Here is an 18355-nt window from a genome sequence, read left to right on the forward strand (position 1 = left end):
CTGATGAGACCAGGGACATATTTGAGTCGTTAGCATGAGAGTCTTTTATACTGTTAAGAATTATTGTAAGGACAGTAGGGAACTATGGAAAGGCTTAATGCAGGAATGTAATAAAGTCATATTTATATTAAAGAAAAAAATCCCAGTTGCAGCATAGAAAATGATTTGGGGATGAGTTGATATTTACAAGTCAGGTGAGAGTTAATGAGACCCTGACCTTAAGCAATGGCAGCTAAGACAAAAAGATATAGGCTTATTCAAGAAATGTTAAGGGGAAAAATTCATTAATCATTGATTGGAAGTAATGGGCAAAGGAGAAAAAGGAGTCAAGAAAGATTTTCCCATTTCTGATCCATGTATGTCGATGGTGATATCACCAAGTGTGGAACAAATTGAATTTGAATTTCATTGGAAACTACTACGTGGATATGACTGGTTGGCCATAACTACCTTGATCTGGGGCTAGGGGACTGGGTAACCAGGGATGAGGCTGTCTTAGTTGCCATGATGAATTTGATAGAAGCAAAAAGATGGGAACAGAAGCCATGGGGGTATGGTTAAGGGTTAAGTTAAGTCATCAGAAAAACAGTGTGTAGAGGAGAAAACATACTAAGCCAGATGAATGCAGAACACTAATTATTAAGTGCTGACCTTGGAGAAGGCCAGGAAGATTTTTGGTGATTCTGATGAAAGCAGATTGGGTAAAGTGAAGGTGGTGGAAATTGGATCCAGACAGGTTGAGATCAGTAAGAAATGACACTAAATGCAAACAAACCCTTCGTAGAAGTTTAGGAGTTTAATAGTTTTTATCTTCCAACAGGAAAGATTAAAAATTAAAGCTCAAAGGAAAATAGATTTTTGTCAGGCAATCTGAACTCTTACTTTGAGGTCTTTCTTAGCCTCTAGGGGACCTAACTCTACAGAGAACACTCTGCAAGTTTAGAGATGATGAAAAAATAATAATAATACTGAATCCAGAGAATTACAGTAGGTTAATTCTAGTCTTATGCCTCTTTTGCTGGGCCTGGGAGGCAGATAGTGAAAAAATAGTCTTATGATGAATAAGAAATTAGAAGAGTTTGATATTTTAGTTTTAAAACTCTAGTTTCTTTTTGATTTGGCAGTATTTCCCCCATCTTACACAATCTAACTAAATTAGGCATAATGAGTGATTACTTGGTAAAAAAGCAGAAATTATAATCAATATTCACTTTAAAGAGCTTGAGTAAACATTGGAAATTACATTCCTGTGAAGACATATTATGGCCTGTTGAAAATATAATGTTATGTTAATTAAAATGTGGTTTCACAAATATATTTAATCTCATCTTACAAATAAACACTGTACAATATTTCTGAGATATTTTTTAAGTTTGTTGTGCATTAACTGTAAAACCTTATAACCAAGGAACATTTTTCTTTTGTCAGCAGACTGATTTTTGCTTTAAAAGTAGCTATTTTCCTATTTAAAGAGCACCACAAAATGTTCTCATAAATACAGTCTGTTTAAGAAAAAAGACTGTTTTCTTATCTGAGTTTTCCTCCTCCTGACAGCCCCTCACCACATTTCCCCTGACCCTCTCTTCCACCATGTCCACCCAATGTCTGGATTTTAAAAAAATTGAACATTTGCCCCATTGCTGACAAGAAACAAAGCACACTGTCCCAAGTGTCACCTCTTTGCTTTGGCTATCTTTATTGTACGTATTCAAAGACAGGGGCTTCCCAGGTAGCTCAGTGGTAAACAGTTTGTCTGCCAATGCAGGAGACACGGGAGACTCAGGTTTGATCCCTGGGTTGGGAAGATCCCATGGAGAAAGAAATGGCAACCTGCTCCAGTATTCTTGCCTGGAGAATTCCATGGATAAAGGAGTCTGGTGGGCTGCAGTCCATGGGGTCACAAAGAGTCAGACACAACTTTGTGACTAAGCAGCAGCAACATCATTCAAAGACAGATGGGTTATAAAAGTCCTCCTCTCTTTATGAACTTGATTAAATGATCCACAACTTGTTTGTGTCTGGTCGAAGGTTGCCATGATCCATTGAGACTCTTTATGCTCTTCTGCTCAATGTATTTAGTGATAAAACTGAATAATTGATTCAACAACAATTTATTAATGTCTGCCAGGGTTTGTGATAAACTGTAAAAACAAAAGAGGAATAAAATAAGAATTTATAACCTAACAGAAGAAGACAGATATTCACTGTTAAGATGCTATCACAGAATTATGTCTATTGTTAAGGCGCTATCATAGAATTTATGGTGGAGTGGATCCACAGAGAAAGAAGCAGCTCTTCTGTTGAGGGCTGGGGTAGTTAGAGGAAGCTTCATGCCAAGATAATTAGGACCAATTGAATTATAGTCCCCGGGTCTTTACTACCTCTCTCGAACAGAATTACGCATCCATGGGACATAACTGTAACTCTGACTATGAAATAGGTAAAGTAAACTTTTCCATCCCATTGACTTTGTGCTTGGCAATATGCCTCACCTTGAACAATGGAATGTTAATGAGCTTTAAATGTGCTTTAGTGATTGACTGCTTCTCTTGCCCTGGCATCCACCAGGAGAAAAAAAGGCACCTGGTAACCACAGGTCCCATACCAAGGGACATGAAGGGTAGCTGTAAGCCACAGCCTGAAATAGAGCTTCCCTAGCTGACCTGCAAACTTGTGAGCTTGAGATAAATGACAGTTGCAATCAAACAAAATTTGTGGATTTTTTTACTAGCCTATAGCAACTAAACGGAGAAGGCAATGGCACCCCACTCCAGTACTCTTGCCTGGAAAATCCCATGGATGGAGGAGCCTGGTAGGCTGGAGTCCATGGTGTCGCTAAGAATTGGACACGACTGAGTGACTTCCCTTTCACTTTTCACTTTCATGCATTGGAGAAGGAAATGGCAACCCACTCCAGTGTTCTTGCCTGGAGAATCCCAGGGACGGGGGAGCCTGGTGGGCTTCCGTCTATGGGGTCGCACAGAGTTGGACACGACTGAAGCGCCTTAGCAGCAGCAGCTGCATAGCAACTGAAACCTGGCTACCACGATGATCCCTGATCAAAACAGGGAAAACATATGTATCAGGAAGTTAGAGTATAAAGGATTTCCAAGCAGAAAGAACAGCACAAAAAAGTTCCTTCCGTTCTGTAAATGCTGCTATGCGCTGCAAGTCGATCAATAGGTGGTAACGGAGGGTATGGGATTAGACAGGAATAATCAGAAACCAGAATGTCAAAGAAGAGTTCATTGCCAAGTATGAGCATTTACCATCTCTCCAACAAGTATTAAGAACCCATGGGAATAGTTAAAGCAGATACAAGATATAGTTAGATCTGTATTTTAGAAAGAAGAAGTTAGCATGTGGGGGACTGGGTTGGAGCCAGGCAAGAGATAAATCAGGATATCGAAAAGCAGTGAAGAGGATGGAGAGGAGAATGCAGGCTCTAGAGAAGTTAAGGACTCCCCTGGTGGTCCAGTGGTTAATCTGCCTTCCAATGAAGGGGACATGGGTTCGATCCTGGTTGGGGAACTAAGATCACACATGTTGTGGTACAGTTAAGCCCATGTGCTGAAACTACTGAGCCCAGATCCCACAGCTAGAGCGCCCATGTGCCGCCACGAAGACCCAGTGCAGCCTTAAGTAAATGAATGCTTTTTAAAGAGAAAGATTGTCATCAACAGCATCATCATTTTTTTCTTTTTACAAAATCAACCTTCTACAATGTTTTTCAAAGAGAGTTCGGAGGGAGTTCTAAAAAAAGTCAAATTTACTGACAGTTAATTTTCAGAAAGAGCAAAATTCTGAATGCTCAGTTCACTGAAAATCAATTAGCCAAAGGCAAACTTATTTAAAGCGAGCCAACTGAAAGTTAATTTTCCCCCAAAGGACAATTTAAGGTGAGTCTAGGACAGCCTGAAGATGCAGAAGAGGGAGCGGCTGGGCAGATGCAGGGGTTGGGGAGGGACTGAGCAAGAGGGGAGGAAGAACTAGAGCAGGGAGAAAATCTTGAGGAAAACCACTTCAGTGAGTTGGCGAATTGGTTCTTCGCAAGTGGGTTTTTATTGATTTGTGGTGAATTGCTGTTTATCAGGAAGCAAATAGCACAGTCATGGGGTAGAACTGGTGGGAATTCAATGAAGGAACAGTTTAGAAAGGGGTAGGCTGAGTTCAAACCAACAAGGTCCCCTGACACTGCGAGAGACAGGAAAAATGCTTTCCCCCACCTTGGCCAGAAAAGACAAGGGGAGCGAGGAATGCCTGCTGTTCTGGGTGAGAGGCTGCGCAGGAAACGCAGCTGCTCATCTTCCTGCTGAAACTGGCAGTGAAGTCGCTCAGTCGTGTCTGACTCTTCGCGACCCCGATGGACTGCAGCCCACCAGGCTCCTCCATCTGTGGAATTTTCTGGGCAAGCGTACTGGAGTGGGGTGCCATTGCCTTCTCCAGGAAAACTGACAGTGCCCCCTTCCTGAAAGTGTGCTCCACAGAGCTCGGTGTGTTCACAGCAGGACGGGGCTGCGGGTGGGGCCTGGGTGTGCATGGGTATGCAGGAAGGTGCAGGGGATGGTGAGAAAAAGGGGCCTGGACCTCTATCTCCGCTTCAATTAGGACAATCTATGTTCTATTAGAGTTTCTTATAAAAATGACAAAATGGAAGAAAAAAAAAAACTCATTGACTTGCAGAACTCGAATGATGTATGCACTAAAAACTGCAAAACAAGAAAGAATGCTCTCCGCTCTGAGAAGTCTACAGTTAAGAGAACATGTACAGAGAGAAAAATAACTACAAACTACCTCATACTAAATGCTAAGTGAGGGCAATAGATAATTAGAACAACAGAAGTTTAGAAAGAAAGGTGAGAATAAAATTAAGCATAGTGATTCTCTTTATCTTTTAGATTTTGAGAATCATGTCACTGAAAATGTTTCCCTTTTTTATTTCAGGGCAAAACTTGTGGTCCAGCCTTAGGCAGTCTATGGAACTTTACGGCAAGTGTTTTATGAGTATAAAGCTGATCTGTGGCTCCATTTTATAATGTGATTTTTCTTTTTTCTTTGCTCTATCTTTCTCATATAAATCCAGCTGAGTTGTTGTGATACATTGGAGTCAGAAGACTGATTCAAACTCTGATGTTGCCACTTGTGAACTGAATGGCCTCTGATAAATTACTTAGCTATCCTGAGTTTCCTCATTTGCAAATGTTTACCCTATCACAGTTTTGTGAGAATCTGTATTCTTAGTGCATATCACAGTAAGTGTAGCTTAATCTGAAATTCCTGGTAGTGATTTCCTTAGTCAGGACCTTGTCTTCAAGATTCAACTAGAGGCTCAGAGTTGAGAAGGGGCGATAATGTGTCCTCATGCTCAAAAAGTAACTGCTAGAGGCCTCACTGAGGGCAGTGCAACCCCCATTGTGGTGTTTCTGGAAATTTGAAGGGGTAATTTTGTCTGTCACAATGATGAGGGGGTGGGGGTGCCGCCCCTGACATTTAGTGGGAGGAGGTAGAGATGCTTGACATCCTGCAACACATAGGGCTCTCCCACACAGGAGAGAGCTGTCCCACTTCCCCCACCCCCTTCAGATGCCCCAGTGGTGAAGTGACTCTGTATACCTCCCTGAGCCCAGAACTTAACTTCACTGTACATGAAAACCCCTAGTATTTCGGGTGCCTTTTCAAAATCCTCTGACATTTAGGGAATACAACTCCTGAATAAATAAAGGGAAGACTGTACTTTGCCCTTTTTGGAAGAGTCATTCACCATTTCAGAAGACTGCACAGGAAGCCTCCTGTAGAAACTCACGATGTGCTCCAAAAGCATCTCCAAGAGCCCGCCTCACAGAGGCCCCTGCTGTCAGCCACACCGCACCCGTCAGAAGGGACGTGGAGGTCTGTGTCTCTCCCCACACCTACCTTCTGGCTGCAGCACACCAGAGAAGGGAGCAAGGTGTGGAAAGAGCAGAACTGGAATGGCAGGAGGGGAAACTGGCCATCCCTCCTGCCCACTGAAGTTTCCAAGCCATCATAAGATTACTATATGGACTATAGAGTGTAAGACTGACGTTTTACATTAGACTGAGCTGGACTAAAGCCTGAAAGCAAGCCCTAAGTACTGGAAAGAGGCATAACGAAAAGCTTCAGGACCTAAGATGATTTTGAGGGGAATGTCTGATGATGGAGATGCCTACAGGACATGATGAGAGAACAATGCAGTCAGTCCCCGAATGTTCTGTAAGATAAACCTGTTCTGTTCACCAGGTATGTAAGGAATCTAAATGCTATTGTCACTTACCTTTATCAGAGTCCTGCTCTGAACACCAAGCTGGCAGATGCTGTAACTAGGCCCTTCTGGCAACATGTGCGAGGCACACCCTAGCCTTTCTTCCACCCCCTCACCACATCTTGCAAGGGGTGTTCTGTAAATCAAGTCAAAGAAAATAGAATTTTCAGGAACTCTCAATTAGACAACCACATAAGAAGATAGAACTTGGTTTTTTGTTTGTTTTATGAAACTGGAGTAGGACAAACCCTACTCCTTTGGGAATCCCTTCCATGCACAAGGATTTCTGCTTCTTCAGACAGTTCCACTGTGCTGCTGGCTTGGTCTTTGGAAGACCGAGAGGGAACTAAGATGGAATCAGAGGAATGCAACCATGGAGTGAGTAATCTGGTATTGTCCCTATGCTGGAATACCAAAATGTCACTAGGACTGGTATGAAGCACTGATTTAGGACCCATGACAGCAAGTAGTCAAGTGAAGGCATCTGTTTAAAATATATTCTAACCACGTACTGTCAATACTTCTCAGGAAGTTGGTATATTTGTAGGCAACAGGATAAAGATTTGAAAGTTAAAATCCTGTCAAATTCTTTCTCTAGTTCATAACAACCACCAGTCAGCCCCAGAGCAGCTCATTTCAATAGATTTGTTCTGTGTCCTTTAAAACTTTCATTTTCTCCTCTATGGAAATTGATTTCCATCATTTTTTAATTTGATTATGAGTAACCTAGGTTAGTAATTTGACATTTTATCTATGGAACTGGGTTTAAGAAACGCTCATAATGAGCCAAAGATATCTCATTTTCTGCTACTTGAAGACCGCTATATTTTTGCATTTTAATTAAGTAGTAAGTTTTGGTTCTTATGCAATTTATGGTGAATGTGTTTTAAGGAAGTTTTATTTCCTATGAGTATAAATTTTGCTAGTTTTAAGAGGCAAAAGTTATATTTACATATTACAATTGTATGGATTACAATTGTATGACAGCTTGTAAAATTGCTACCTGAAGAACAAATTCCTAAGAAAGCTTATTTAGATTTGACAATTGTGGAGTGTAGGTTCTGTGTTGATTTTAATTTGTGTTCAAATCTCACTCTCCCTGGCTTTTCTTAAGACTTATAAGGCAATTCTTTTCTTTGTGTATCTGAGCTTGAAGAGTATTACAGAACAGGATAAGAAGAAGAGCAATAGCCTTAATTAATTACCCGAATTAGTCATGGAGTTAAGTGTCTACTTGTTGCAGTGAAACTGTGCATTGCATTTTAGAGTGTACTGTTAATAAGAACCCTGGTCCCCCTGTGTGTACTACATGCAATCCTGAGCATTGATCTTTCAGATAACTGATGGAGCTGATGCTTCCCTTTCTTGTTCTTTAATTACAAAAATTAAAGCTAAAATTGAGTCCTCCAGTTTACAAGTATTTAGAATTTCATGGAATACATTTGAGAAAGTTCACTCTCATATCTGAGGCTTCCCTGGTGGGACTAGTGGTAAAGAACCCACCTTCCAATGAAGGAGACATAAGAGACTTGAGTTCGATCCCTGGTCAGGAAGGTCCCCTGGAGGAGGGCATGGCAACCCACTACAGTACCCTTGCCTGAAGAATCCCATGGACAGAGAAGCTGGCAGGCTACAGTCCACAGAGTTGCAAAGAGTCAGACATGATTGAAGCAACTTAGCATGCGTGCACCCTCATTCCTGGTTCTAATACCTGTCACTACCTTCTTGTCTCTCTACATCATTTTTGAATTGACAATATCTTTCTGTTTTCTGTATCTTCCTATAAAATGACCTGAATCCTTATATCCTTATATTTTGGAAAAAGAAGGCATCAACTTTACATGTGTATATATGCAGGTGTGTGATGTATGCATATGTATGTACATATACATATGTACATAAAATGACCTCTTTAATCTTCAAGACCACTCTGTGAAGTCCAGTGCCCTTTTCTGACACACACGGCCACAATCAGAAATAATGGTTTTCCAGTATTATTATCCTGTACACATACACAAGGATATGACAAACAAAATTTACCCTTACTAGATATTACACACTCTAATAATTTCTGTTTCATTCGATACTAGTTTTTGTGTTTTTTTAGGAAAAGGTGGCAACAATACAGAAGAAATGTACAAAAAAAAAAGATCTTCAAGACCAAGATAATCACGATGGTGTGATCACTCACCTAAAGCCAGACATCCTGGAATGTGAAGTCAAGTGGGCCTTTGAAAGCATCACTACGAACAAAGCTAGTGGAGGTGATGGAATTCCAGTGGAGCTATTTCAAATCCTGAAAGATGATGCTGTGAAACTGCTGCACTCAATATGCCAGCAAAGTTGGAAAACTCAGCAGTGGCCACAGGACTGGAAAAGGTCAGTTTTCATTCCAATCCCAAAGAAAGGCAATGCCAAAGAATGCTCAAACTACCACACAATTGCACTCATCCCACACGCTAGTAAAGTAATGCTTAAAATTCTCCAAGCCAAGATTCAGCAATACATGAACCCTGAACTTCCAGATGTTCAAGCTGGTTTTAGAAAAGTCAGAGGAACCAGAGATCAAATTGCCAACGTCTTCTGGATCATCAAAAAAGCAAGAGAGTTCCAGAAAAACATCTATTTCTGCTTTATTGACTATGCCAAAGCCTTTGACTGTGTGGATCACAATCAACTGTGGAAAATTCTGAAAGAGATGGGAATACCAGACCACCTGACCTGCCTCTTGAGAAACCTATATGCAGGTCAGGAAGCAACAGTTAGAACTGGACATGGAACAACAGACTGGTTCCAAATAGGAAAAGGAGAATGTCAAGGCTGTATATTGTCACCCTGCCTATTTAACTTATATGCAGAATACATCATGAGAAACACTGGGCTGGAAGAAGCACAAGCTGGAATCAAGATTGCCAGGAGACATATCAATGACCTCAGATGTGCAGATGACACCACCCTTATGGCAGAAAGTGAAGAGGAACTAAGAAGCCTCTTGATGAAAGTGAAAGAGGAGAGTGAAAAAGTTGGCTTAAAGCTCAACATTCAGGAAATGAAGATCATGGCATCTGGTCCCATCACTCCATGGGAAATAGATGGGAAAACAGTGGAAACAGTGTCAGACTTTTTTTTTTTTTTTGGACTCCAAAATCACTGCAGATGGTGACTGCAGCCATGAAATTAAGAGACACTTACTCCTTGGAAGCAAAGTTATGAGCAACCTAGACAGCATATTCAAAAGCAGAGACATTACTTTGCCAACAAACGTCCATCTAGTCAAGGCTATGGTTTTTCCAGTGGTCATGTATGAATGTGAGAGTTGGACTGTGAAGAAAGCTGAGCACTGAAGAATTGATATTTTTGAACTGTGGTGTTGGAGAAGACTCTTGAGAGTCCCTGGGACTGCAAGGAGATCCAACCAGTCCATTCTGAAGGAGATCAGCCCTGGGATTTCTTTGGAAGAAATGATGCTAAAGCTGAAACTCCAGTACTTTGGCCACCTCATGCGAAGAGTTGACTCATTGGAAAAGTCTCTGGTGCTGGCAGGGATTGGGGGCAGGAGCAGAAGGGGTCGACAGAGGATGAGATGACTGGATGGCATCACCAACTAGATGGGCATGAGTTTGAGTGAACTCTGGGAGTTGGTGATGAACAGGGAGGCCTGGTGTGCTGCAATTCATGGGGTCGCACAGAGTCGGACATGACTGAGCGACTGAACTGAAAAAAAACAAACTAATGTAGATCTTGTTGCACAAAACTGATTTACTACTTAGTAATGGTTATAGCCAACAGTTTGAGAAAGACCGCCTCAAAATATAACTTCCATCAGGATAGATTCCATGTCTATTTTTGTCTTCTCCTACAGTCCTATAACTTCCCAGGTGACAGTACCACTCAATAGATTGTTGCTCTTTATTAAATAACTGTTAAAAAGGTAAACTTCTTTTGCCATCTGATGCAAAGAACTGACTCATTGGGAAAGACTCTGATTCTGGGAAAGATTGAAGGCAGGAGGAGAAGGGGAAGACAGAGGATGAGATGGTTGGATGGCATCACCAACTCGATGGACATGGGTTTGGGTAAACTCCTGGAGTTGGTGATGGACAGGGAGGCCTGGCATGCTGCAGTCCATGGGGTTGCAGAGAGTCAGACAGGACTGAGAGACTTAACTGAACTGAACTGAAAGGTAAACTTCAGCTTTCCTATGATCTTTTCCATTAATTCATGCTTCCTGGCAGTGGTGAAAAAAATTCCATAATTCTTTATGGACTGAGAAATCCTGGGAACTACAGTGGCATGCTGATGTGGCAGGATGGCTTATGGGTTAAGAGCATGAATTTTTGAGGCAGATTAAAGGGATTTGCATTCCAACTCTGGCAATAACTACCTGGTTAACTTTGAGCAACTTGCTTAATCCATTTGTCTTATTGTATGCATTTCTAAAATGACAAATATCCTTACTTCATAGAATTGTAGTAAAGATTAAATTGGTACACACATGTTAAGCTCTTAGCAATATGTCTATCAATATGTATTACATATATTTACTTATTCAACAGTTGTAGACATTACTCAGGGAGAGAAAACTCTGTGGAAATGAAATTTATTCTGTTACCCTAGAGTACTTGTCCAACTCTAAAGCCGTGGAGAATGGGTACAAGAACCCTCACTCTCTAAAGACAGTCTAAAGATGTTTTCTCTATGGCCCCACTCAGAAGTAGCTAACCTGTCCTCTGCTCTCTACCCCAATTAATACCTCCAGTCTTTATAAGTGAGGACTGGAGATTCTTGGAGAGAATTCAGTAAAGAGCTCACGTGGGAGTGGAGGATACTTAGCTTTTTTCTCCCTTTCCTGCCTTAAACCTTTGGGGACCCCCTAAAGAAGGAATAGCTAAACTCTGGAAATCTGTAGACCATCTCTATTCAACCTGCAGGTTGGGAGTGAATGCCGTGGAAGAGCTCCGAGGAGAAGGTGATGGAGTTTCCTCCCGTTTAGGAAATGTGGGCATATACTGGTCTCTTCTTCTATGTGAAGAGCTCTAAAGTCAGGGAGCCAGTGGGAACAGCTTGTGAAGGGAAGGCAGTGAGCCCAGGAGTGCTGTGAGCAACCCCGCTTACAGAAAAGTTTATGGCAAGAATACTGCTCCTGTTGGCCAAGTAGATACCTCCAAAGGTAGACAGCCTCAAGTTTCTGGAAACCATTTCTCCCAGTGGGGGTCTCCTACAAGGACAATGTGACTACAGGATGAACCACGAGAGACAGTAGTTGAGTAGGGGGTCACAAGACCTCAGCTGGGGAGTATATTGCCCGTGTTGAGAAACTGCAGTTCAGAGGTGTCCAAGGAATGCACATACGCCTGAGAAACTGCCTGTATTTGAATATCTTCATCTTGGCCCTTTTCCTTTAAGCTTCTCTTCATCAGGCTCGACCCTGAAGACTTAGATGATGGAAGAAAAAAGTATACAGAGCACTAGGAAATTGGAAAAAAAATGACCATATTCCTTTCCCTCATGATCCTGAGGTGGAGAGGGGATGCTTTTGAACTGTGATGCTGGAGAAGACTCTTGAGAGTCCCTTGGACTGCAAGGAGGTCAATCCAGTCAATCCTAAAGGAAATCAGTCCTGAATATTTATTGGAAGGACTGTTGCTGAAGCTGAAACTCCAACACTTAGGCCACCTGATGTGAAGAGGACTCATTTGAAAAGACTCTGATGCTGGGAAAGATTCAAGGCAGGAGAAGGGGATGACAGAGGATGAGATGGTTGGATGACATCACTGAGTCAATGGACGTAAGTTTGAGCAAGCTCCCGGAGTTGGTGATGGACAAGGAAGCCTGACATGCTGCTGTCCATGGGGTCACAAAGAATCAGACACGACTGAGTGACTGAACTGAACTGATAATTGGGTTTTATTTCTTTATCCACTATGACAATCTCTGACTTTCAATTGGTAAATTTAGGCCATTCACATTTAAAGAGAGTATCAATATAGTTGGATAAATACCTATCATGTTAGTAATTATTTTTTATTTCGTTGTACTTGTTGTTTTTTTCCTTCCCCTTTTTTTCTAATTTTAATTGAACATTTTATATAAGTCCATTATTTTTCATGTCTTAAATGTTATAGATATTTTTAAATTTTTTTAGTGGTTGCCTTAGAGTTTGTAATTTTCCTTTACAAATACTCTCAGGGTACATTTAAAAACACTTAAATACCACTTCACAGGTAGAGAAGGTAACATAACAGGTTATTCTCAATTCCTACCTTCCATCTTATGACATTGGTGTCATTAATTTTCTTATCTATGTGTTATAACCAGCCAATTCTTTGTTGTTATTACTTTAGATGGTAATCTTCTATATCAATTAAAAATTTTAAAGTTAAAGATTTTATTTTACCTTTATGCTCATCTAACACTGTTCCTTTTTGTAATTATAGTTTCTGACCTACTTAGTTTTCCTTTCCCCTAAATAACTCCTTTTTAACATTTCATTTAAGTCAGCTCTGCTGGTGATGAAGTCCTAATTGTTTACTTGAGAAAGCTTTTATTTTTCCTTCACTTTTGGAGGATAATTTCCCCTCGATACAGAATTCCAGATTGGTAAGAATTTTTTCCCAAGACCATAAGTATTTCATTCTTGTAGTCCTTGCTCACATGGTTTCTGATGAGAAATCTGTAGTGGTCTGTGCGTGAGTTGGAAAAGAATTTCCAGCCATGAGGCAGAATGAAAAGAGGATAGTTTATTAGAGTGGAGACACTGTTAGAACAGCAGACCAGCTCAAGGGAGAGCTGAACCTTGCACAGGCTAGCAACCAGGTTTTATAGCCTCAAGACAGAAAATTCCTACTAGAATGGTGGCATTTAGGTGATTGGTTAGGGTGCTATAGGGTGAGCATTTTACCTGATACAGGATCAGGGAACTGGCTGGTTTGGATCCAGAGGCTCATGGCAACAGTTGCTATGGGACTTGGTCAGTTCCAGAGATTTTTATCCTGTGACCTTGGTACAGGGCTCCACAGAATCCACTGTAATTCTTATACTTGTTTCTATATATTTAAAGTGTGTTTTCCTTGCTCTGTTGCCGCCGCCCCTCCCCCACCCAAAGCTTTCTCTTTGAATTTGGCTTTCTTCTTTCTGAAGATGACATGCCTATGTGAGGCTTGTTTTGAGTTTTTTTTCTTTCTGATATTTAGCTTGCTTGATGTTCTTTGAGATTCCTGGGTCTATGATTTGCTGTCATTCATTTTGGAAAATTCTTGGCCATTTTTATTTCAAATATTTCCTCTCTTCACTCTTCTTTTTTTGTGTGTGTTCCAATTATATACATACTACATTTTTAAAAATTGTCCCACAGTTCATGGATGTTCCAGATTTTGTTTGTTTGTTTCCCATTTTTCTTTCTCTGCATTTCATTTTGTCAAGTTTCATATGATATATCTTGAAATTCACTGATTCTTCCCTTGTCTAATGATGAGCCCATCAAATTCATTATTTATTTCTGTTACAGTTTTTTTTTTCTAGTATATCTTTTTGATTCCTTGTTAGAGTTTCTCTCTACTTACATTAGCCATCTGTTATTGAATGTTCTATACATTTTCCATCAGAATGCTTAGCATATTAATAATTAGTTAAATTCTCTGCCTGATAATTTCTATATCTGTGTCATATCTGAGTCTGGTTCTGATGATTCCTTTGTCTCTTTCAGTTCAGTTCAGTGTTGCAAGAGGGCATCAGAGGGCAGACACACTGAAACCATAACCACAGAAAACTAGTCAGTCTAATCACACTAGTATCATAGCCTTGTCTAACTCAATGAAACTAAGCCATGCCCTGTGGGGCCACCCAAGACGGGTAGGTGATGGTGGAGAGGTCTGACAGAATGTGGTCCACTGGAGAAGGAAATGGCAAACCACTTCAGTATTCTTGCCTTGAGAACCCCATGAACAGTATGAAAAGGCAAAATGATAGGATACCAAAAGAGGAACTCCCCAGTTTTATGCTACTGGAGCTCAGTGGAGAAATAGCTCCAGAAAGAATGAAGGGATGGAGCCAAAGCAAAAACAATACCCAGTTGCGGATGTGACTGGTGATAAAAGTAAGGTCCGATGCTGTAAAGAGCAACATTGCATAGGAACCTGCAATGTCAGGTCCATGAATCAGGGCAAATTGGAAGTGGTCAAACAGGAGATGGCAAGAGTGAACGTCGACATTCTAGGAGTCAGGGAACTAAAATGGACTGGAATGGGTGAATTTAACTCAGATGACCATTATATCTACTACTGTGGGCAGGAATCCCTTACAAGAAATGGAGTAGCCATCATGGTCAACAAAAGAGTCTGAAATGCAATACTTGTCTGTTTAGACTATGCCTTTTAATATGTCTTTTTATTGAAGCATGCTTAGAGTAGTGATTCACTGGATAGTAAGAACTAAGTTAAAGGCTTTTATTGTGTGGTTTCATAATACAACTAGGACTTGGGCTATATTTAATTTTTTTTTGTAACTGTAGGTAACAGAGGGTTTAAATTTCTCTAGTGTATTTGTCTTTGTCCCCTGTTGTCTTTAGACTTCCCTAGAAATTCCTTCTAAAATAAAGTCTGAGCCTTACAGCTCTTCCACTTGTTATTTTTCTAGAGCCCTGTTGATGTGATGATAAGCTATTGGTAACGGGGAAGAATTTTACAATCTTCTGATTAAATTTCAGTTTTTTTAGAACCAATGCTCCAGACTGTTACCTTCACAAGTGCTTTTTAGATTTTTTTTTCCACTCTTTAAAAGTAAGACAGGAAAGCAAAAGGGAGCTAGAAGAGGGTGAAAGTTCTTTTCCCAAGATTGAATAAGGCTTTGGTAATGTATTTGCTCCTGGAGAATAGCTTTTGCTTTTGGAGAATACTCTTTTTAAGCACATTTCAAAATAGTTAATTTCCCTTCACCTAGCCAGAACCACAAGGGGCTTTTTTTTTTTTCCTAACTCCTCACTGTTAAGACTTGGTGAGATTCCCGGCGGGGGGAACCATGATAATCACAGGATCAGAGGAGTGATATGTTATCACATTTACAGAGTCCACCCAAACTCAAACGGAGGAAATTAAACAAGGGCAAGACTTATTAAGGATAAAATTAGAGTTCTGCCTACTTTAGTGACATTTTTACAAGTTTCATTGATAGTAGGAATTCAAGTTTACCCTAGGTGCATGATAAATAGTCCATCTTATTATCACTCCACTGAAATAGTAGCCAGAAATTCTTGAGTTATAAGTAAATGAATCTTTCTGAGAGTCAGTTTCCTCCTCATTAACACATACTTACCTAACAAAATTGTTGCAAGAGTTAGTATAGCTAGTGTTTATCATGGTCTCAACTGTGTAGTACTTGCAATTGGTAATTGTTTCTGAATTGTCACAGTAGCTTTGACTTTCTGTGTGGCACAATGACCTCAAACATTGGCAGGAGAGAAAATTGAGGGTTCCTTAAAGTGTAAGAAAGTGGTGAACGGGTTCACATTCTAAATGAAAAACCCATACAAATATGTCAAAGTTTTTAAAAGCAGCTTATGACGATGAGACAAATGGAATTTATCTTCAACTTTCTTCTAAAAGAGCAGTGCCCTCTTTTGGGTCCCAATCCATTTGCTGGTTCAAGAGGTCAAAGATATATTTAAAAAGAGAAAATAATTTTTTCAAATAATAGAAATTTATATTCTTGATAAAAACATGTCATCTGAAAGAATAATCAGGAAATGATAGCAAAGAAATTTCTTAAGAAATAATGCAACTAGTAGTGGGTATAGGTGGAAGAAACTTGTTGTTTTACAAGCTAATAAAATACATTAAAGTAAATAAAGAGTACAGTGTATTTGCAACACAGTTGGAGACAGTCATAAAATTGATAGTTAAGCCTTAAAACAGACTATATTTTTTAAAATGGGAATTATAAGATGTGTGTCAGGAAAAGGAGCATAATTTTTTAATTGGTATAGTTGACTAGCAATTTAGAAGAAAAAGCTAGTCATATCCTTACCTTATGGGCTTCCCTGGTGGCTCAGACAGTAAAGAATCTGCCTGCAATGCAGGAGATCCAGGTTCAATCCCTGGGTCAGGAAGATCCCCTGGAGAAGGGAATGGCTACCCACCCCAGTATTCTTGCCTGGAGATCCCATGGAGAGAGGAGCCTAGCAGGCTACTGTCCATGGGCTCACAAAGAGTCAGACAAGACTGAATGACTAACACTTCCCCTGTTTTTAACTTTCATGTCACTTATACAATTACTGTCATAATAACATAAAAGTAAATAAATCCTGTCAGCTATGGGCTTTCCTGGTGACTCAGATGGTAAGGAATCTGCCTGAAACATGGGGGACCCTAGTTCCATCCCTGGGTCTGGAAGATCCCCTGGAAAGGGGAATGGCAAACCACTCCAGCATTCTTGCCTGGAGAATCCCATGGGCAGAGGAGCCTGGCAGGCTACAGTCCATGTGGTGACAAAGAGCCAGACAAGGCTACATGACTAACGCTTTCACTTTCATCCTTACCTTATACAATAGGCCAATATAAAGTCTAACTTTATTTAAATAGTTTATTACTACTTGCCAGGCCCAGGGTAAGGAACTCCGCCCATGGCAAAAGTCATGAGGAAGGAGGTGCGGCATACACAAAGGCGGGATCGAGCCTCAGGAAACCCCCTGTTCCCGAGCATCTACCCCCAAAACCAGAGTCTGCCTACTTTACTGCTTTATGCTCTCACCTATACCTCTGACTTTACGGGGGGCTATCCCCCACCACCTCTCTAGGAGAAGGAGTTAACCTACAGCTCCAGTTAATAAAAATTCCTGGGCGTGACAAGGGTGTCTCAGGTCAAACCTCCCTGCTGGCAGACTAGCTTGTGTGACAGGATTATCCACACTCTTGCTACTACATACATGATTGTTTACAACCTCTCAACCATAAACAGCACAGAAAGCTTGGAGTATTTTGAAAGTCTTAGTTAGCATTGGGTTTTTCTAAAGATAAAAATCGTGTTGGTGAAGGGTTTTTCATTTATTGGGCAAATGTTTGCTGCTAAATCCCCTGCCCCTATACATGTTAATGAATATATAACTAGCATATAGGAGAAATAAGTATTAACCTTTAAGATTAATCATGTTAAACCTTAGGCTAAGTAAATTCCTTTCTTAATTGTAACGCACTACACCCTCACCCGATAGGAATACAACTTTATCTGGTACCTTCAGAGGGTGGCACCTGGTTTAAGAAAAAATCACCCCTGGAAAAAATAAGTTTTCTGGTTGACTGACTGTTATCAGAAAGAAAGGGTCATAAAATGTTAGTAGGCCCCCTGGCCAGAAGATGGTGTAAAACCCCTAAGATCTTTTATATGAAGCACCTGATTTTGATAAAGGTCAGGTCTGCTGACCCCACGTGACTCTGTATTCTTCCCTATGTATAACAAAAAGTATATAAGCGAACCTGAAAATAAAGAAATCGGACCAGTTCCTGGAAAGACTGGTTTCCCCCATGTGGTCTTTTCTCATTCTCTTCTTTACTGGCTGAATTCCCATCTGGAACATGGAGGCTTGCCATGTCTACTTACTTGCCCTGGCTTCTAAGACCCATGCGAGAGGGAGCCCAAGGCGGGGCACCTTCCACTATTCAAGCGGGCACCGGTGGCCTACGTAGATGGTGCAAATTCCTTGTCTTGGAGTTTTATTGGTTTTCCACGTAAACCAAGTTATTCAGCCTCTTTTTCTCCACTAAAATTTCCTACTACACTATTCTTTTCTAATCTCTCTTTTTATCTGTAATTAAATAAATTAATTCCTAGGACGCCAACTCTGTCCCCACTTCAAATTACCCTGGATCCACCGGGGCTGGACCCCGGCAACTACTATTAATAATAGCAGAAGCAATAATCATTGCCAGTCAGGAAGCACTTATCCCTCAAATCTTTAAGAAATTTACCTCCTTGATTGTTAACAGCCTGGGTCCATGTTTCTCATAGGTAGCCTATCAAAAGTCTTGTGCGTCATCACTTTCTTCCTCATACCTGCAGACTACTAGCCGGGATAAGTGCTTCTGT

Source organism: Capricornis sumatraensis, chromosome 7 (genome assembly GCF_032405125.1).
Source record: "Capricornis sumatraensis isolate serow.1 chromosome 7, serow.2, whole genome shotgun sequence".
Classification (NCBI taxonomy): Eukaryota; Metazoa; Chordata; class Mammalia; order Artiodactyla; family Bovidae; genus Capricornis; species Capricornis sumatraensis.